The 21,949-nt window shown below is 47.5% G+C and overlaps 1 protein-coding gene and 1 long non-coding RNA gene across 4 annotated transcripts in view; both read left to right on the top strand.

Moving 5' to 3' along the window:
- Nucleotides 1-21,949, top strand: part of Zbtb16 (zinc finger and BTB domain containing 16) — a 184,754-nt gene that overhangs the window by 45,899 nt on the left and 116,906 nt on the right. The gene's annotated exons all lie outside the window — the stretch shown is intronic.
- On the top strand, nt 4,159-21,211 carry LOC121438390. The gene is made up of 3 exons (XR_005973090.1): nt 4,159-4,207; nt 19,692-19,869; nt 20,281-21,211. It is a non-coding gene; the product is annotated as an uncharacterized LOC121438390 (long non-coding RNA).

Genomic DNA, 21,949 nt, shown 5'->3' with positions numbered 1-21,949 from the left:
AGATTTACTAGAAGGAGGAATTGGGAAAACAGTAAGGCAGCCAGTTTGTCAAGAGTTGCGTTTATTTAAATGCTTTATCGGTCGCTGTGTATACAGTCTGCCCTCCTCTCCTGCCCCCCCTTTTTTTGTAAATGAGATTGCAGATGATCTCTGAGGTACACTGATTAAGATTAGAGCTGACAGGGTAAATCCATAGGTCAGAGAGTTGAGTTGAAGAGCTAAGGCATGCCTTTTACTCTAAGTGAAGTTCATAGTCTTGTTTGTCAAGAGTCCCAGAAAATGCCAGATTTATAGCCGATCATGGAGAAAGGCCATACTTGATCATAAATACTTGAGTCTGAAGCATGGTCATTACTATTTTAAAATTTACATTTGGAATATCTCCCTATAAAAGTAGTATTAGAAGCGGAGGAGATGGCACAGCCAAGTGAGAGCCCTTGCTATGTTTGCAGATGCCTGCAGTTCAGTTCCCTGCACCTGCACTGGGTGGCTCACATCTGTGTATTGCTTCACCTCCAAGGGCTCTGGCACACACACACCCAACCCCCCAGACATACACAGGCCCACCCCCACAGACACACACAGACCCCCCCAGATACACACAGGCCCACCCCCAAAGACACACACAGACCCCCCCAGATACACACAGGCCCACCCCCACAGACACACACAGACCCCCCCAGATACACACAGGCCCACCCCTACAGACACACACACAGGCCCACCCTACACACAAAGAGGCCCACCCCCACAGACACACACAGACCCCACTCCCACAGACACACATAGATCCACCCCCCCACAGACATACAGAGGCCCACCCCCACAGATACACACAGACCCAATCCCCCCAGATACACACAGACTCACCCCAATGCCCCCACAGACTCACCCCAGACCCCCACAGACCCACACACATACACATAAATAAATGGGAAAAATCCAAGTCTATAGAGAGATGACTCAGTGGTTAATATCACTTGCTCCTCTTGCAGAGAATCCAAGATCAGTTCCCAGTATCCACACAATAGTTCATAACTGTAACCCCAACTCCAGAGGATCTGGTGTCTTTTGACTTTCATGGGCACTAGATATTTTCACAATGCATATGCATATAGATATATAGGTAACAACACACTTGTTCACATAAAAAATAAAAACAACTGTATCTTTAAAAATAATAAAAAAAGAATATTGTCTTAGGTAGGCAGCCTTCACAGCAAATTTTGTTAATTGTGCTCGAATTCTCAGATAGAAAAAGATTTTAACCAGACTCTGGGGTGTGGGGAAACTTTTGTCACTTGGCTTCATCAGTGGGCCTGTCACTGCTGGTGTGGCAAGAAGGCAGACAGATTGTCCTGACCCATAACCAGCTTAACTTAGCTAAGACCTGGCACTTTGGAAGGGTGGGCTCAGGAAGGAGAAGAGATTAAGCTCCCCCCTCATTCTTGACATGTCTGCCTTCTCCTTCAGTAGAGTTCCCTTGATCAGTAGCTCCCCATCTAAGTGTGACCACTATCCTCGGAACCTTGTTCTTCCACTCCTGGGTTTCTTTTGCCCTGTGGAAAATGGCTTTTTAGAAGTCATGGCTGGCCTGTGGTGAGGTCAGACTGTTGTGCCTTGAGGTGTAATATTGACTTAGCCAGTTCTTTGGCTAGGTAGGGTATGTCCGTTTCTTTCTCTGGCATTTCAGATCCTCTGACCCAGCCTGTCCCTCATGACAAGTGACCCTCATTTGGAGAGACTTGGGACTTGAGGGTGATGGTGGTGCCTGAGGCCAGGGCTGGGGAGCACAGGGACACACAGATGTTTTGCATAGTTTTTCCATTGCCCTGATTAGGAATGTGTCCCCTCAGGATGGGTTATGGCCTGGAAGTGAGTTTAAGATAAACATCCTTGCCCCAACTGTTTCACATCGAAACAGTGGTGTGGAGATGGTTTGAGAGAATGGCTTAAGATTCTGGGAGAGAGGCAGGGCAGAGTAGAGAGTGGGGGAGGGGCAAGGCCTGGCTACCCAGAGCCTGGGTCTTCCACTGGTGTGAGCAGAAAATGGGCTTCACAGAGATGGTGTAGTGTGAACAGAGATGCTGCAGTGTGAGCAGAGATGTGAACAGAGATGGTGCAATGTGAGCAGAGATGCTGCAGTGTGAACTGGGCTGCTTCTCCCTGAGAGTGGCACGCAGGCAGTCTGATGTATTAGGATAAAATATGGATATCAAGGTTTAGTTGGCTTACTAATTTGGATCTTTCAGGGAAACTGTTGTGTCTTTGAAAAGCCAGGGTGTGTGTGTGTGTGTGTGTGTGTGTGTGTGTGTCAGAGAGAGAGAGACAGAGAGAGAGAGAGAGAGGAGAGAGAGAGAGAGAGAGAATGTGTTTGTGTAGGGCCATGCACAAGCACATCTGAAAAGCACATGTACTCAGGGACTTCAAAGGCCTCAACATTATTTCTTCATAATAAACACTTTAAAAAAAATGATCAATTTGGACTCCCAGAAAAAGGGTCATGATGAGTGTGGGAGCATTGTGGCGGGTTTGTATGAGTGCTGAGAAGGTACCTAGGCTTTTGGTAGGGCTCCCCAATGCCGTGGAACACTGAGCTCTTTTTGAGTGGCTTTCATCCTTTTTCTTTTCCTTTGGGAAGGGCTCAGGCTTTCTCAGTGATTCTGAGGTACAGGATGGGCAACCTGCATGCACACCCCAAAACAGCAGGTGCTTCCATTTTGATTTTCATCCCACCCAGATGACGTTCTCTCTCACAGGGACTCAGGGAATACTCTAGAGTTCACAAAGTCCAGGCCAACAAACTTTTATGACGTTTGTGCAAGTCTCATTTGAGAGAATGCGTGGAGACACCAAGATTGCTGTATCGATGCCACTGACACAGATTCTAAGCAAAGGGACAGGCGTCAGGAGGAGGCCATGGGAATGCGAAGGGGTCTCTCCTGGTACCTCCAGATCTTGATGCTCCAGTGTGCCAAGGAGAGGAGAGATGTAAACAGTTCCGACTGCCCCCAGGAAGCGGCATCTAATCTAAACATGATGAAGCTGATTTGATTTTACAGATTGGAATTTCTAAGTGATAGAAACGGATGAGGTTAATGTGAAATATTTACTTAATAAAAAGCCTCATTACCTGATGCTGAAGGGTACAGGGAAAAAAGATTCTTGGTAACGTGTTTGATCTTTTGGAAATGAAGTTGGGTTCAAGTTTTCTTGGTAAAAACTGAATTCTGTGATCTTGTTTTTACACATGCTGTGCTTAAATATTAACACCAATTGAGCAAATTGCCTTTTAACTGCCTTTATTTGCTTTCATTAACAGTATAATTTAAAAGCTCAAGAATTTGCATGGAACCTGTTGTGCTTGCGGGGGGAGGGGAGCTATTCATAAATTAATTAATTGTGAGAACATTATCTTTAAGGAAGGTCACCAGACTCTAGGCCAGTTTCAGAAAAGCAATGGTGTGTGTGTTTGTTATTTCTTAGACACATCATGTACTTTTTTTTTTTTTGTTTAGAGATCAGGGGAGTGTGTGTGTGTGTGTGTGTGTGTTAACTTGGATGGATCAAGAAAAATTTTAATGACTGGGCATGTTTTAAGTTAAGTTGACTGACCCTAATTACACTGTAGTTTCAGAGAGCTAAAGCCAATATCATTACTATTTAGGCACCAGTTTCAAAATGAAAGCCGACCTATATAACTGGCTGAGTTCCCTAAATTCTTTCTCTACATCCTTGAACTCCCTTCGTACGCTTTTCTTGCACCCACATCAATGGGAAGAGGGCGGCCTGTCCAGCGCTGCCAGTCACGACACGATCCTCCCGTTGGGGATAGTCTGTTGGATGTTCTTGCATGAAATCGCTCCAATCTTGAAATCTGCACAGTCCCCTGACCTCAGTTGCTTCCTTCTGGACAGATGTTCCTGTGGTTGAGAACCTGAGCCAAAACAAACACTGGGAATGGGATGAGGAGACCACTGTGTCCTAGGGAAGCTGGAGCGCTGCCTCACTTCCTCCGGGGGTTAGTTGACGCGTGCTGTCCTGACACCCCCGTTTTGACAGTGTATCCCTGTCTCACCCCTCTCCCCTCTTCTCACATGCCTTCCTCCTCCCGTCTTCTGGTGCTGTTGGTGGTTTTCATAATGAATATAATCTGTAGTCTACCTTTCCTGGGCCTGCAGATGCCAGAATGCTGAATTTATTTGCCGTGAGTGTTTTCGTTGGCTGCTGCTGAGACACCCCCACCCCCACCCCCACGCACGTGCGCTCCTTAGTCTTCTTTAAGAACGAGCCTTGTGTTCATCTGTCAGATGTGTGTTACTTTGGGCGAAGGAGGTGAAAGTATTTTAGAAATAGTATATATTTTAAAAGCTATAGACAAAACCCAGGGAATACAGGGGAGGAAAGAAACAGGTAAAATTGACCACATCAAAATCAAAAAAGTTTTATATGATTTTTCTATTGTGTTTTTACCTTATCCTTACACATTTGTTGGCTTTCTTTTCTCCCTCCCTCTCTGCCTTCCTCTCTCCCTCCTTGCCTTCGTCACTCTCTTTATGCTTGCTTGCTTTTGTTCTGTCCTGTGTTTTAAGGGCCTTGCCCTGTAGCCTCAACCAGCCTTGAACTCTTGCTGTAGCCCAGTCTGGCCTCGAAACCACAGACATCCTTCTGCTTAAGTTTTCTGAATACCAGGGTTACATACTCAAGCCTCCGTGCCTACCGCCTCTGTGTATAAATAAGGATGAGTCTGTCATGTGTCCACTGACTAGAACAGTATTTTCCGGGTTTGTCATTTGCTTTGCAGTTTTGATTCTGAGTCTACTCATCAGATAGTATTTTTTTTTTTTTTGTATTTTTCGAGACAGGGTTTCTCCGTAGATTTTGGTTTCTGTCCTGGAACTAGCTCTTGTAGACCAGGCGGGCCTCAAACTCACAGAGATCCGCCTGCCTCTGCCTCCCGAGTGCTGGGATTAAAGGCGTGCGCCACCACTGCCCGGCAGTATTTTTGTTTTTTGACTTAAAAAGTATCATAATGATGGCTTTAGCGTGAGGAATATAAAGCCTTGGATGACTGGAATCTGAATATGAGAAGAGTATTTGGATGAGAGGAAGGGAGGGATGAAAACGAATGGGGGAAGAGAGAGTCCGTGTAAGGATGGGGATGAGAGTGCACAGTCTGAATCTGGATCTCAGATCATTTTCTCCCATAGAGCTGCCCAGGCTTTTGTGGACCCCCCGGCCAGGGTTTAGCAAGCATTAGAAGCATGTGAGTTTCCATATTCCAAGACCCATTCTTGAGTTGGATGTCTAGAAGGCCACTCTCACCTCTGCTACTTCTTCTGCTCCCTCCAAACCCTGAGACCTTCCTGATATGCAGGCTTTTTGAAGTCACCGCTCGGCCCACCCTTCAGATCTGCTTTTGAGGGTCCCTTCTGCCTTCTGGATCTTGTCAGAAACACTTCTGTATGTCTAATTCTCCTTTTTTTGAAGGCTACTTGCCATCTCTCCTGTCTTTAGGTTGTCCACCATGTCTGTCAGTCTGTCACAGGTAAGTAACTTGGCTGCCGAACAGAGCGCCGCATGCGCCCTTTTCTCCCGCTCTCTCTTCTTCAGAGGTCAGCACTACAGGTTATCTGGTCATGAGTGAGGTCTGAGTTTTGGCTTGGAAGGCAGCTGGAATTGTGGGAAGGAGGAAGGGATGAGTACCAGGCAAGGACTCAAAAGTGGTTAACAATGTCTCAGCCTCTACCCCCTAGCTCCATGTCATGATGACCATTTTCCAGAGGTGAGATCAACAGTTTATCTTGGGTACCTGCCATGTCTTTTGCCTGGAGTTTGGCCATGTGGACCGAGAGTCAGTGTCTTCACTCCTGTGAAACTATTGTTCAGTGTGGAGCTTTAAAAAAATGTTCAAGAAGGAAGATAAGTAAAATATAGACATTCTAAAAATGTCTCCTTGGAGTTGTCTGGTCATTCTGTTTTGCCTGCCTATTTCATCCTTTCTTTGCTCTCCGCACAGTTTTTTGCCAGACTTGACTCCATGGCAGATATTAAGGTAGCCATGTTGGCTAGATAAATATTAAATTAATCTTGATCTGAAACTTGGCTTACATTTTTCTGCTTATGTGGGTGTCCGTCCATTCATTCATCTAGTCAGTCATTAACAAAAAGTTGCACAGTTCATCGTAGCCAGATTAAATGGTTTCACACACATGGGATTAGTGGAATCTCTTCCTTTCTTGCTAGAAAGCTGAGTTATTAATTAGTGGTAGGAAAAGGTGTAGGGATAAAATTACTGTACAAATTCTTTACAGACCTTGAAAGAAAAAATTAAAAAATATCATCCCATTTATTGCCACTTTACCTCCAAGTGATAGAGGTATTCTTTCCTTCTTTCCTGTTTTATTTTTATTATTATGATTATTATATGTTGGTGTGTCTAATGTCTGTAGATGAGTGTGGGTGCACAGGGGATAACACGTGTGCAGATGCCAGAGTATCCAGGTGGCAGCCAGAGGATAATCTGTGGAAGTCCCCTTGGGTCCTGGAGATTAATTGAAATCAAGTCATCAAGATTTGGTGACAAACATTTTTCTTTTTTACCCACCGAGACATCTTGCCTGCTCTTACTTGCTTTTCAGAGCAAGTTCTGTATAGTCCAGAGTAGCCTTACTATGAATCCAAGGCTAGCGTTGAGCTCTTAACTCTTTCCTCTATCTCTCAAGTGCTGGGATCACAGGTGTGTGCCACCAAGCCCAGCTAGCTAGGACTATTTCTATCTTCATAGTATGCAATCAGAAAATAAGTTGAATTTTAATTCTATTTACAAGTAGGCAAGTTTAAAATAACCTGAATCCTAGCATCAAAGTAGATACCTGTCTACTACAAAGTGAATGTTTGTTGGAAGGTAGAATCCTGGATGAAGCACTGGACTATACATAGTCCCAGTGCTCAGGAGAATAGCAAGTTCAACGCTAGCATGGACTGCTAAGTGAGTTCTGAGTCAGCTCTGACCACTTAGCGAGGCCTGTCTCTAACCCAAAATATCAGAGGTAGAAAAGTTATTTTGGGTTGAAGGGGACAGGAGGGAAACCATCTGGTCATCTAGGGACACACAGGGACTTTCTGTGCACATGGATAATTGTCTTTAATTTCTAAACTAAAAAGTTCGTTTGTTTATTCGTCTGCAGCCTGGCTTCAGACTCGGGGCACATCTGCTTCAGCCTTCCAAGGGCTGGGGTTCAGCCTGAGACACCACGCTCAGCTCTAGCTTCGTTTCTAGACCTGTTGCATGTCTGGATTATCTTTGAAATTTCTTGTAATTCCCTTATGTGGTGGCTTAGTGCCTTGGCTGTGGTTCTGTGCTGGGAGCCTGTTCTCATCTCAGTCACAGGGTTTCTGAGTTTGTTTCGATTTTTTCTCAGAATTCTTTCCAGGAACGGAACACAATTTCCAATACGTGGGACAGAGGTCGGGGTGGAAGTCAATGTGTCCCCGGAATGTTCCAGGCCAGAGTTCTCATTCACATAGGTTCTGGAGATAGCTCTGTGCAGACCAGACTGGCTCTCGGGGCCCAGAAACACAGCGGGCAACATTTTCTTCTTTCATCCCGAGTCTTGTTGGGTGGGAGGTAGGAAAACAGGTTGTGTGGGAAGAAATTCTGTGTTGCTCCAGCTTTTCACACCCCTTTGTTTCCGCTTCCCCCACCTCAGCTCTGAAGCTATTATGTCCACCCCTGGGAAAAGCCCTCTAGTGAATGGAACTACTACTTCGCTGCACAGAAGCGAGCGTGGTAGGGACAGTGTGCATGTCCTCAAACAGTTAAAGTGTTTGGGGTCTGTTGCCTCTCTGGAGGTCAAAGGTGAGATAGACTTTTTGTTGGTGGCAACCTCCCCCCACCCCCCTACCCTTAAACTCCCTTTCCTTGTTATCTCCACTCCCAAATGTCAGCTTTGATGTCTATTGTTGGGACTTCAAGAGGACTCTTAGCACGTTGGCAGGTGTTGGTTTTAGTGAGCGGGCGGAGAGTTCCACATTCTTGGGGGCAAAGAAATGGATCCCAGCATATTCCCACCCCAAGAGCAGAAGTCCCACCGCTGTCCCTCTCCCTGGGTGTACTTGCAGAGGACCTCTGCTGCTCATGGGTCTGGAGAGTGGGTGGTGCAGGGTCCCTTCTTCCTTTCCAAACTTGTCCAAAGGGATGTCTGCCTTTAAGCCTCAGAGCAGCTGAAGGGAGGTCGTCTAACAACCGCATATTAAGATTTCATTAATCAAAGACACTTCCATGGCCCCTTTACAGAAACACAACTACTTTGGCTGTCCTCTGCTGACAGCCCGATAATTTATCTTTTCCAGAGGAAGGGAGGGGAGAGGCACTTGGGGGTCCTACTTCCAGAAGAGATCCCTATGCCAGTTCCTGGCGTGTGCGTGTGTGTTCACAAATTGATTTTAGGGATCTGCACTCCAGCCTCACGTATACCTTCAAAAGCAGTGTGCAGCCCGCCACATCCCCTTCCCACACAGCAGGGAACCAAAACCACTCCAGATCTAATACTCCAGGCACAATAGATGGGATGACTGTGTTGTTTTTCTTTGCAAGGAAGTGTCCACCTCTGATTCCCAGCCCCAGGGTGTGCTGAATTTGGGATGACCATATGGGCGCATGTGTGTCATGGGCACTCGGGGTCAGGGGAGGGGTGATAGGGGCAGTGAGGCTTAGGAGCTACTGATTTGAAATGTACAGTCTTTCTTACTGCTCTGCAGGGCTGCTCACATGCAGGGTGGCATCTGACCCTCTGTAATCCATGGCTCTGGATGTGGCTATCTGGATATTTCATTACCTTTCAGAGGCTCCAGAGTAGATGGTAGAACACTGCATTGGCGCTCTCTCTCTCTCTCTCTCTCTCTCTCTCTCTCTCTCTCCTTTCTTCCTTCCTCTTTTTTTGAGGGGCGGGGAATAGCTTTGAACTCACTGTGTTGAACCCGTCAAATATTTACTCAGTACCCACTAGATATGTTTGGCTTTGTTGGGAGACGTGCTGGTGAGGAATAGTTTCTTTCTTAGCTCTCAGGGGCTAGAACCATTACACAAACACCAGCTACCATAAAAGATGGCATTTAAGGAAGTCAGTGGGGGAAGAGAGACACGTTCCTTCCCATCTGACCAGAGTGCCCAATGAGCACTTCTTGAATCCTGCCTGTGTAGCAGTAGAGATACGGAAATCTAAAGACTTGGTCCTTGTCCCCAAGGATATATTAATCTAGCAGAGAGAGTAGACACAAAGTGGCATAATCTAGGTGGAAATGAAGGAGGAATTATGTGTGGTGGAACCGAAATGGAAGCAGCCTTGTCTGTTTGGGGAGGTACCATAGACAAAACTGCACTGGGATGATAGCTCAGTTGGGCTTTAAAGGACAAATGGACGAGACTGCTTACATAGGAGGGAAAGACATTCTAGAAGAGGCATCACGTACAAAGGTCTTGGAGGGGGACAGAGAATTAAAATCTTGTGTCCTCACTGTGTCTTGAGGCCTAGAGAGAAGCAGGGGCTGGGCATGAAGTTGAGCCTCGCTTGAAGGTCTTCCTTGCCTAGCAGAGGAGCCTACACCAGTTTTGGAGAGGGCAAAGAAAGGGTTTAATGAGCAAAGTAAAATAAGAGGAAGGGTATCTTAACAGGGAACACTCTGAGAGCTGAACTGAGGATGAGTGTGCGAGGCTATAGGGGGCATCAGTGGGGAGCCAGCTGAGTGGTTTGGGTGAGCAAGAATAAAGACTGAATGATAGCAGTGGGGAGAGGAAGGCGGAGGACAGAGGTCAGATGTGCAGGTTGATGGGTGCAGGGGGATTGTAGGGTGTGGGCTGAGAGACGAAAGAGTTGTTGGCTGAATAACTGGAGGGTGGCAGCAGTGGGGATTTCCCAGTATTTGGCTTTGGTATTTAAGGAAGTCTTAGGGAAACTTTACAAGAAGGTAACCTGTATACTTACAGAAGGGCTTGAGGGAAAGACGGCGTGTGTGTGTGTGTGTGTGTGTGTGTGTGTGTGTGTGTGTGACTTTCTCAATTGCTCTTCACTTTATTCTCTCACTGAATCTGGAGCTCACCAGTTCAGCTAGACTGCCTGGGCTTTCTCAGTCTCTACCACTTCTGGGTTACGGGACTGGGCCACCACATCCGACTTTTTACTGGGAATCTGGACTCGGGGCCTCATGCTTGCACGGCAGACACTTTACCCACTGAGCCCTCCTCCCAGCCCCAGGAAAGATATTTGACAAGCAGAAGATGTCAGCCTAGGAATCCAGTCGTATTCACCGGCTTCAGACGATATTTTCAAGTGAATACGAATCAGAAGTATCTTAATTCCACAGCAGAAAACGGTCTTTTGGAGTTCCTTGAATCATGAGAAGTGTTTTCATCAAAGCTCTTTATTCGTGGGTGTGCTGACATCTGGGGAGCAGAGATAGATATTTTCCTTAGGTCTGGACTCCTGAGCCATGAGCTCTTCCCTCGATCCTAATTAATCCTTTGTAGTTAGTGACTGATGAAATCATGGCTCTATGAAATTTTAATCCTTGGCTGTATGCATGCAGACTGACTTTATCACAGGACCCCAGGTGTGTGTCAGAAATTAGTGTGTGGAATCTATTGCATATTTGATTGCCTTATAAAATCCACAGGATCTGGAGGAAATAGGCTGGGGTGTCAGAAGGTTGTTTTTATATCTGTGGCCTTGTTTAATAGTCAAATGTATATCATGTAATCTTGGCCAATGGAGACTGTGTAGTTAGCTGTAATGCCCTACCTGAGGAAAGTATCTACCCAAAGGGACAAGGTGGTTGGAACCTGGGCCTTGGCTTCCTATGCTCCTGCCTCTATCCCCTTTGCTGGGAGATGAAATAGAAAAGTGAGCCTGGAGTGAGGGATTAGGAAGAGAATAATGCTTCTGATATAATAATACAAGGAGGGGCTGTGGCTCTGTGATGAGATCACCTGTCCTGTCTTCAATACCATCTCAGAATGGTGTGCTATGGACTGGGTAACAAGAATAAGTGGTGTACCCACTGTGCAGATGGTGGCTTAGAGCTCACATGGATAGTTCAGGTCGGCCTTTTTGACACAGCATTTAAGGTTGGTTGTACAGGTGTTCACGCTTATGTAACCAGTGGGCTACTCTCTACCACTGCCATCCCCCTGTGGTAACTCTGGCATTACCTGTTGGATTTCTTACCAAGGACCCCCTCCAAGGTCCCCTAAGTTTGGCCTCCACTGTGTGTGCTGTACTAGCCCTCTGCTTTTAATGCTGGAATATAACTGACAGGCAGATGCTTTTGTGCTGTATGGGATCCCCGAAGGTTAGACTTGAAATCTCAGTGACAGATTCTGGGTCCCTCCTAGACAAAAGGAAAACTTCTGCTTTAGGGGTTTTGCCGAGCAATGAAAGTTGAGCACCATCTATGTCAGTCCTTGTATAAGGGCTTTAAAAGCCAGACTTATCTGGAACTGACAAGGACAGAGTTCAGCGGGCACTGTGGAGGGACTGAGCCTGGAGGGACCATTTCTAGGTGGTTCCTTCCCAGGAGGGAATTCTGTAAGGGGAAAAGTGACCCATTCTATCTGATCATGTAAATGTGTCTTCCTGGGGCCAGTGAGCCTCTGCCCGTACTTTCCCAAGGATCCAGGAGGTTCTTAGAGCCACACCAGGCCTCTGGAGTGTATATAGACCCCAAGGCAAAGCCAGTAGATGCTATGGACAGAGAGGGACCAGGAACAGGGCAGTAGGCATGGAAGCAATTGGGTTCAAGACCAACTTAGATCAGGTTTTTCCAGCTCTCCCCCCTTCCTTCCCCTAACTGCGTTCTCCCACACTGCAATGCCGTTCATCGTCTTGACTTTAACACAGTCTGTGTCTCGTCCTTGGGGGTCCTTGCCTCTTGGTGTCTTTCCATTGCTGCCTCTGCTACAGGAGAGTTTCTCTTGGCATCTGCCCCATGTGCTTCAGGTTTCTCCCCATGGTGCTGGCCTTTTGCTCCTTCGCCATGCCTTCTTTGAGTGTCTTTGGGTGCTTTCCTTTCAACCCGATTTAGCTGTAGGAGGGCAGTGTTATATCCCCACTGCTGACATGCGTTGGTTGGTTTTATCTCTCCAGTAACTTATTTAGTCATAGCCACGGTCCTAGAAATAAAGGACCGTTCCATCTCTTTGATATAGATGAGGAAACTGAGGTACAGGCTGGGGAAGCCATTTCTGCACAGCTGCACAGCTGCACAGCCTTGAAATCATAGAGTGAGGCTTTGACATCATCACTGCCTGACTCCAGACCCCAAACCATTCCCATTGTATCACACTATAGTATTACACCGACTTGTACAAATTTTAACCTTCCTCCTAAGGTGGGTACTTCCAGCACGACCTTTATTCCTGTTGGCAATTCTTCATCTCAGACTGTCACCAAGGATTCTCTGAGGCATGAAGTTTCATAATCCCCCCCCGTCTAGGGCAACTTTGGCTATGGGGTACTGGCTGTCCTCTAGGATGGTTCCTCAGCCCCAAGTCCACAGATTTCACGGAGACTGAAATGGCTGCATTCTTCATAGACACTGGGCTTGCCTGTTCCAAAAATGGTGATTTCTATAGCAACCATTTATTCTAGCAGATGTGTGCCTGGTATGGTTGGCAAGGAGGGCGGGATCAAAAATGGAAACGGCCTTTTATTCTTCACTTCCTGAACGTGTGCCCTGTATGTGAGGCAAATGGGAGGAGGAACCATGGCATACTTTTAGCCTGTATAACGTGTGGGGCCCAGCACAAAGGATCCGTTGCTCCGGGCTGATTTCTGTCTGCTGCTTAAGCTGGACTGTTCAGTGGTGGAACTTTTTTTTGGCAGGCATTCCCGTTGGTTCCAATTCAATGAATGTCTGTCACTTTGGTTTCTGCAAAATGTAGACATTTATCATAAGGTGGTTAATAAATGTGGAAGGCTCAGTAGCTAAAGATCACAAAGTCTACCAGACTGTGTCGCACCCGGGCTCTTGGTTGTAGGTTGTAATGTATGTATACATATATCCAGCTGAAGCCAAATACAATAATTTGTTGTCACTAAACAGGAGTTTCTTGGAGCCTGAGGGCAAGAAAACAGGCCTCCTTTGAAGGGTGGGAGAAGAGAATTACCATCTAGCTGTTGGAAGCTTTCTTTGTATCCCTGCTCAATCTACACAACCAGCTTAGTTTTCATCTTTTTGCAGAGTGAACCTAAAAACAGCCTCCCCAGGACTCCCAGGTAGACAGGCGACAAGGCTAGGGTCAGCTGTCTGTGTCTGTATCCTAGATTCTGGAGAGGCACTCTGTCTTGTGCATCTGGGCTAAGTGTCCACGCCTGGCTAGTCACTCACCAAGGCTTTCTTGTGAGGGCTGTGGGTGTTAATCTGCTCAGACATACACAACAATGCTGCAGTGTGCCTTAAACAGAAATCTACTTCTCGCCGTGCTGGTGGTTGGATTTCTGAGATCAGAGTGCTGAAGGATGCTCTTGCTGGCTTGTCTTCTCCATGCCCTCACCTGGTGAGAAAAAGAAGCAGCCAGCAAGGGCTCTCTTGGTCTCTCGGGGTCTCCCCTTCCTCTTCTTTTTTGAGACAGGATCTCTATGTAGCCTTGGCTTGCCTGAGACTTGCCATATAGACCAGGCTGACCATGAACTCAGAGACTCCCCTGCCACTGTCTTCCAGAGGCTGAGATTATGGGTACAAACCACCATACAGGCTTGATAGGAGGGGTTCTCTTTAAAAGGACACTATAATCCTATGGGATTAGAGCCCCATCATTATGAGTTTGTTTAACCTATTGCTTCCTTATAGGAAAGTCATATCCAGTGGTATTTGAGGCGAGGCTTTCAATGGGCTGATTTTAAGGGTACATATAGTGCAGTCTATAGCAGTTCCATAGTTTCATATGGCTGCTGGGATCCACTCTTGCCTTTTGTGGATTGGAAGGGGTTGATCATGCCCTCCCAAAGGAGTCTACCACAGATAGAGAGGATGAATGTGTCACAGGAAAACACTGCGTGCCAGACTGGAGTCACAGCTACCTTCTATTTCTTTTCCTTTGAGACATCCTGTAGTCTTCACTGGCCCAATACTCATTGTGTAGTACAGCTAGTTTGTACTTGCAGCAAGCCTCCTGCCTTAGCCTCTGTGTGTCCCTATGTCTGGCTTTAGCCTCCTCCTTGGTTGTACAGTATTTGAAACTAATAGTAATGTTGTGTGTGTGTGTGTGTGTGTGTGTATGCATAAATGCATGCATATACACAATACATACCTCAACATACATGTATATACATGCATTTATGTCTATATACAAGTGTATACATGCATTGTGTACTCATGTATGCATATCTGCTTGTGTATGTATGTATATATATATATATTTGCAAAAATGTACGACTTTCTAGAAAGAAATTGGCTGAAGATGGCTTTACATCCCCTGTTCCATCCTGATACCAGCTGACCTGTTTATTTTCACATAAAGTTTGAAATTGAATAAAGCACATGTTTTTCACTATCATGAGTCCCCCATCTTTCTGAGAAATTGTTGAGAAACACCCGAATTTGCCATTCTGCAGTCTCTAAGTGCTTTGTGACTGAAGACTCCTGACAATGGCCTTAAGATGGGGTTTTTAATGAGATAGACAGTATCTGGGGACCTCAGACTCCCGTCACCAATGGCTAAATGGGAATGTAGGCAGCAGGCTGTTCCAGGGAGCCTCCTGCGGCATACACTCCTGCGCCAGTGGGATCCGTGCTGTGACAGAGACCAGATGATAAATATATTTTTAAACTTGGAAGCCATGAACCACTTATTATTTCTGAATTAGGAATCAAAACATATGAATAATCTCAACAGGGGTCCAGCAGATGCATTTTGCCTTTAAGGTCACTTTGCTCTGGGGAGATGGTCGGGGGTGATGGGCAGCCAAGTCCAGCCCATTCTTTTTGTGACTCGTAGGGCATTCATGTGGTGTTTGCTCGATGAACCAGTCCCTGAGAGTGCCATGCAAGGTTGACTTTAAGTGTGATGCCACTCGGTCAGGGCCACGCTTGGAAACAAGCAGCCATCTTTATTTTTTAATGTGCCGGCATCACCAGGTGCAGGGAGAAGTCAGGGTGGCTGTTAGGACTGAAGAGGCTGTGTCCTGAAGCAGTGTTTTCAGATTTGCCACACGTACTCTCTTACCCTTTCCCTTTGCCCCTCTCTGCACCTCTTCCCCCACGCCCCTGCCAAACAAGGTCCGGAACTGAAGTGTTCTGGAATTCCACCCTGACTAAGCTCTGGGATTAAGACCAGCCATTTAGGAATGAGATGGTGGAAGAGGAAAACTCCCCTCCCCACTGTTAACCCATTGGCCCTGTAGCATAGAAGAGCCATCACCGTTCAAGCCCTAACGTATCAGCATCTCTTGGACACAGCCTTGAAACCCGAGCTTCACGCACCAGAAGACAGTTAAACCAAACCTAGCTGATGACAGTCTCCCTGTTTTTAATGCCTGGGCAGGGTGCACCTGTTTTAGACTCTCACTGCTGCTCAGACACAGGTGTTGAATAACCAAATTCAGAGCGCTATACAAGGCACTGCATAGGAAGGTCATCAGTAAGCCTTGGGGACCTGCCTGGCCACTGGAGAGCCACGGGCAGGCACAGCTTGCTCCTTGAAGGGAGGAGGACCAGGGTGAGCACTCCTTGGGCCTGGGCTTTTTGGCTGAGTCAGGCGAACCCCAGACCCTTCGTTTTCTCTATTGTACCTGTTTTCTGACAGTTTCAAATGATGACAGTGGGGACACCCATTTTGAGAAGCAATACAAACATGCTTACAAAGCTGACAGTAGCCAGGCGGTGGTGGCGCACACCTTTAATCCCAGCACTAGGGAGGCAGAGGCAGGCGGGATCTCTTGAGTTGGAGACAATGCCTGGTCTGCAAAGTGAGTTCTAGAACAGCCAGGACTACAGAGAGAAACCCAGTTTCAAAAACCACCGAAAAAGTCCTCCTGTCCCTGCCGCCATTAAAGAGCAGTAGCCACAACCCCGAGCTACCCCGTGACTGTGGGCCTCAATGAGGGCCATGGGTGATGAAGAACTCTGGAGGCCCAGCGGCACCACAGGTGCCTCACCGGATGCATCAGCTTCGTGTGGGATGGGTGCACCCTATGAGCGGTGTGGCAAGGAGAGCTGCTCAAGATGGCCAAGGACAAGCGGACGCTCAAGTTTATTAAAGAGAGGACAGGCAAGCACACCCCTGCCAAGAGGGAGCAGGAGGAACTAAGCCACGTGTTGGCAGCTGTGAGGAAGTTGCTGCTGTCCCCTCCTCTATAACAGTGTCTGCTGGGCAAGGGGCTGGGCGGGGAGGTAACCACACAACAGGAGTTTGAGAACTCCCTCTTCTTGGTTTTGTCGTCCCTGGATCGGTTCCAGGAAGTATGATATTTTGTAAAGAGCTGAACGGTTGTGGAGTGCAGTGAGGCCTCGGGAGTCTTTGGGAGGGACATTAGTGAGGCTGCCGGGTGGCCTGGCATTGTCTTCATCGAGGGGTTTGGTCAGGGAGCTAGGCTGCTGTGACAGTGGCTGAGTTGGAAGTGCGGTGCTTTGTGTCGATGAGTGCAATTAGAGCCCTAGATGGTGTGATGTGAAGACCCAGCCAGCAAACAAGTGTTCTTACCATTCTCCGCTTTTGGTGACAGCATTATTCTTCCCGAGAACATGTGGAAACCATCAGTAGCAGTAGTTCCCAGTGGTTTAAAGTGCAACAGCCTTGTCTTCCCCAGCAGGTTAGGGATCTCTGAAGGTCCAGATCTTGTCTTTCTTCCTTAGGCAAGCAGAGGGTAGGGAAATGTGGCTCCTTGGCCCTGTCTTGTGACCTGAGGTTACCATTCTCCAGCTCCTCTTCCTGTAGAGGAGTCACAGAGCCTGGTACCCTTGGTGTATCTTCACCCCAGGATGAAAGGCAGGAGTGGTGGATGGGTGTTCAAATGCCCCCATGAGCGCACTGCTCTGTGTGGCTTCTCTGATGGGAAGCCCCATTTACATCCCCCTCCTTCACAGCAGCCCACAGATGAAAACCAAGGTGACCTGCTCAGCCACGAGCGTCAGAATCTCGTGGGGTGCCTGTCTAAAACTCAGCCTGCTTGGATGGATTGGAATCTGAATCCCTGGAGGGCGAAAACAGATACCTGTATGAAATAAGCCTCCTAGATAATTAGAACATGAAGCAGAGGACCACAGTCCTTCTTTGGCCCCTTCATACTCCTACTGTCATGAGCACAGACATCCATACACCTATGAAATGGTTGCTTTTTGATTGAAAGATGTAGCTCAGCGAAGAGCTAGCATCCACAAGGCCCTGATGTTTAGTCCCCAGCACTAAAAACAACTCACATGCGCAGGCACACTCACTCATGCGTGCCTGCTTCTTTTGCTGTTCAGGATGCTTTGCTGTCCAGGTGTCTGTAGGTAAGTGGGGGCAGTACTGGAGGCTGTACTCATGACTAGAGGTGCCAAGAGTCAGGAGGAAAGATCGGGAGAGGGTCTAGAATGGGGTTTCTATAGGGCCGCTTGGGTGGCTGAGGGCTCAGGGATGGGTTGCTCTGACACTGATGAGGCCCAAAGCCTCCACCCACTTGGCCAGACCACAGGCCTCTGATTCTCCCTACAGGAATCATGTGCTTTTAGCAGTCAGGGAGCGGGGCTTTGGGAAAGGTTACAAGATCTCTCTTGAGTCTGGGAGAATGTGAGTTAGAGTTGCAGAATATTGGCAGTGTTCCTGCAAGGAAGTGTGGGTTACTCTTCTTGATTACCAACCTGATGGGCTCTAGAACATCAGCAACAAACCTCTCTTGTGTGTGAGCGAGTTTCTAGATTAGGTTCATTGAAATGCAAGACCCTCCACCCAGTAAGGTCCATGAAGGCCTGGCTGGCAGTGGGAGTGGGGCTTCTCAGTGGGAGGTCAGGTTTACCCGGATCTTAGCCTTTCTTGCTCAGCTAGGTAAGTGGAGAACCATCTTTGGGGACCTCGAGTGCCCCTTTGTCATTGTCCCATCTGACTGCTCCAGTGAGGTGTGGGAAACCACGAGACCTGCCTTAGGAAGCTCGGGATATCTAGAATTGGTGATGGGGAAGGGCAGACCCTGAGAGACAGGCACTGACCTTTTGTGCACCTGTCCCGCTCCTGCCTGAGCATCTGGAAGCTTCTCTTCAGGAGAACCTCTCCCATCTTGAGGCAGAGGCACGAACGAAAGGTGAAGAGTGCAGGCCTGGTTCTAGAGAGCATGTACCGTCCATGCAGTCACAATGGGGCAGAAGGATGGTTCTGTCATCCATGCTGGGTTTAGGTATGCATACATGTGTGCCTCAGGCCTGTGGAGGTCAGAGGAGTGGACCGTCAGGTCATCTGAAACTAGGGTTACCGACAGTTACAAAGCCATCATGTGGGTGCTGAAAGATGAACGCTGGTCCTCCGGAGATCAGCAGGTGCCCTTAACCAGTGAGCTATCTCTCTAGCCCCATTGCGATCTTTCTAAGTGAAGTTAAGGTTTTCAAAGACAGAGCTGTGTTGAGTCTTGATTCAGGCTAGGGAGAGCCTGGGCTAGTCTACAATGGTTGTGAGTTAGTCCAGTCAATTTCCCTCTCCCTGAAGTGGACATGTACCTGTATCCTGCTCCCCTTTCCACGTGCCCTTAACTTTTCAGAGATTCTCTTCTTGGGGCACTGGAGAGGTGTGGGGTGGAGGTAGGGAGCAGACTGGAAATGGGGGACATGCATAGTGTCCTCAGTCCCCAGAGCAAGAAGCGATGGTGAGAAATTGGCCTCACTGTGGGAGCGGGTTACATCCCTGTGTGTATCTAGATGTCTGGAGCATTGGTGACATGGGATATCCGTGCTCAGTAGCCCACTCGGCCCCTAGGATCGCTTTGTCCTTTACTTCCTGGGGCTGTTTTCCTTTCCTTTCCTTCATTTGAAAAATAATCAGCAAAATCCTTATTTCTATAAGCGTTTTTTTTTTCCTGGCTGTAAAAAGCTGAATCCTAAACCCATTATTATAGCCGTTCGTGCTATTTTAATCTACTCTGTTTGGAGGTGAGAGGGTAGCAGAGACTCTACAATTACTGAGTACATTTGATCCATGGCACAGCCACCAGAGCCGGAGGAGAACCCTCCCGAGGAGGGTGGTGCCATGCGTGGCAAATCACTTTCAAATTTACTAAAAATATGCCCCTCTGCAGCCATGTAGATATCATAATTTTCCTCCCCAAGCCTTCTTGAAATTTCTGTGCGCTTCCTGCCTGATGCTGGCTCTCGGCACATACTCCTTGGCTCGCCCTCTTGCTCCCGTTCATTCTTTTTCTTGGCCTTCATGCCCGTATGCTGTCTGGCCTCTGTTGCCCTCCACCCTGTTCCTTGCCCTCCCCCTCCCCATCTTCATCTCCTGCTCAGAAATGTTTTCTATTCTACTACCCGGCACGATAGTGGAAACCATTTTTGGTTTGCCACGGTCAAGAAGGAGAATACTTAGAATTTTAAATCTCCTAGCTATTTCACATTCAAACAAGCTGGCAAGCTGGAGCGGTGCCGCACCTCCTACATACAGTAATTGTTGCATCCCTAGGCTCCCTTTTCTATCTCTGCTCCTATTTCATTCATTTTTCTATTTGCAGCCAGTGCAGAATATGGGCTGCTGCCCCTCCCCGGCTCCTGAATCCCCGCTTTCCATGCAGTGACCTTGGCTTCCTCGAGTGCCGCACAGTAAATGAAATGTGGCAAGGCCACATGGATCTTGATAAAATATATCAGTGCATGAATTGATTTTCATATTGATTTCCGTGGACCAGCAAGGTGCGTGTATGTGGGAAGCAAGTGTCTTGTAATGACAGTCCTGGAGACTGGTAGGGTTGCCTGGGGGAGGAACAGGCTTTGTTTTCTGTTCACCTCAGAAAACTTTCTGCTTCTTAGCACCCGAGAGAGGCCATTGTGCTCTGTGGGTTCCCTCTTTGAGGGAGTAAAGTGCCAAGGTGGTGAAGGCATAGAGTCTGACCCAAGAGAGAGAAACATACCAAATCTGTGTTCCATGACCCGGGTTTTGGAAGGAATATGTTCTCAATGCTTCCAGCGGCTTTGCTGCTAGAGAGACCTAGGAAACTATCAAGTTCGCTATTGAAGGCCATGTGCACCCAGCAGCATGGAGGGTCTGGGTTGGGGAGATGTGCTGGCCCCCTTCCCCAGGTCATTTCCTCTTTCCTTTTTCAGGCTAGTTGAGATGTGGCGCTTGTGAGTCTAGGACCGATGGATGCTTTGCCCTAAGGGGATGTGTATAATTCATGGTGTGTCGACACTGATGGCGGAGTGTGCATTGGAATGTGTGCTTGCAGCCACACGCACGCACAGGCCTGTGTGTGCCGACTTTCCAGGCTGCAAATACGACGATGGTCTCCTGCCTCGGTGGCTTTAATTACCAAGCAACGGACAACCGAAAGAAGAGTGTCACGGCATAATCAAAGCTTGATTTGCCTTCTTCTGCCATTGCTTTCCCAGGTCCTTCTCTCAACTTCTGTGTAGACGTTATCAGCAACTGTTCAGCTTGGAGATGATGAGAGAAAGGAGGCGTGGCTTCACCTGACACTGTGTGCCTGCCTGTGTTCATATAAAGAGAATTAAGTCAGTTGAAATCATTGTGCTAATTCATTGCATTTTCTGGCTTAACTGGAAAACCTTTTTTGTTATGAACTCTACTGAAATGCCTTGCAGCGTGGAGTCATCTACCTCTGGTTTTGGAGGCAAAGCCATTGAGTGCTTTGTCATCCCGCCATCTTGTGGCACTCGAGACTGGTACCCTGATTCTCAGCAATTACATCACAGAATTGGGAAGCATGGAGCTGGCTTGGATGAATATAGTCAGTAGTTCTCAGCCAGGGATGGCTTTATGCTCAAGGGTGCATTTAGTAAAATCTGGAGACAGTTTTGGTTGCCACGATATATGTAGGAGAGCTGTTGCTGATATATACTGGGTAGGGCTGGGAACAATCCTCAACTCACTGTCTCCACACTCCTCTTCCCCACCCACTACAAAAATGTACTTGGTCCAAAATGACAGCAGTGCTGGGTGGAGAATCCTCACCCTGAGACAAGGCTTTAAACATTTCTTTTGTTTTTGTTCAAAAGTTTGTATTAAATTCTTACATGTAAAAACAATTTTTCTCCCCAAAGGCCTAGTTTTTCTTGAGTCAGGTGTTGGAAATGCTCTGACATAATTGAAGTTCCTAATTCACTGGCATTTATTGTTCCAGAGAACAAACAAGGAAGCCTGCCAGCGTGCAGATCAGCAGGCCTGTCCCCAGATGGCCCACCCAGTGAATGCCCAAATTCATTGACTCATGGAGGGTGATTCAAAACCACAGGGATCACGTGAGCTTTAAGTTGGACTTTGAGAGCTCATGGTCCCACATGGGGACATAGTGCACCCTTGTTTTCTTTGCAACTTTTATCACATGTTCAGAGGTTTCTGCTAGAACTTGCCAGAGATACCAGGTGCATGGAACTGATCGTGGACCAGAGGCAGTTTGGTGTCTGTGCAACACATCTTCAGTGGATCTAGACCCGCAGTGCTTCTTGAGTGACCTGCTGTGGGTTCTTGGCAGAATGCTTTGGTCTTGAGGAGACAGGAGGAGAGGGCCAAGGTGGAGAGTTTGTGTGTTTTGGTTGTTGGACGATGTCATTGGAAGTCACTGAGTCCCATAGGATCCGCCCGTTTAAGTAGAATCTCATCAGGTGAGGTGGGGTTAGGAAACATAAAGGACTTCCTTTATTGGAGTAAAGAGAGAGCTTTTGCTCTGGGATGGAATGTTCCAGAACCCTTGTAGTTGCCTTATTGACCTTCTCCGCAGCCCCCTTACATGCCGTGAAAGAGAAGTGAAGTCCG

This window comes from Microtus oregoni, unplaced genomic scaffold, assembly GCF_018167655.1.
Source record: "Microtus oregoni isolate MIOR12 unplaced genomic scaffold, Mior012 000055F_ref0000237, whole genome shotgun sequence".
Taxonomy (NCBI): domain Eukaryota; kingdom Metazoa; phylum Chordata; class Mammalia; order Rodentia; family Cricetidae; genus Microtus; species Microtus oregoni.
Note: the sequence above shows the minus strand (reverse complement) of the source record. Positions and strands in the feature narration are given on the sequence as shown.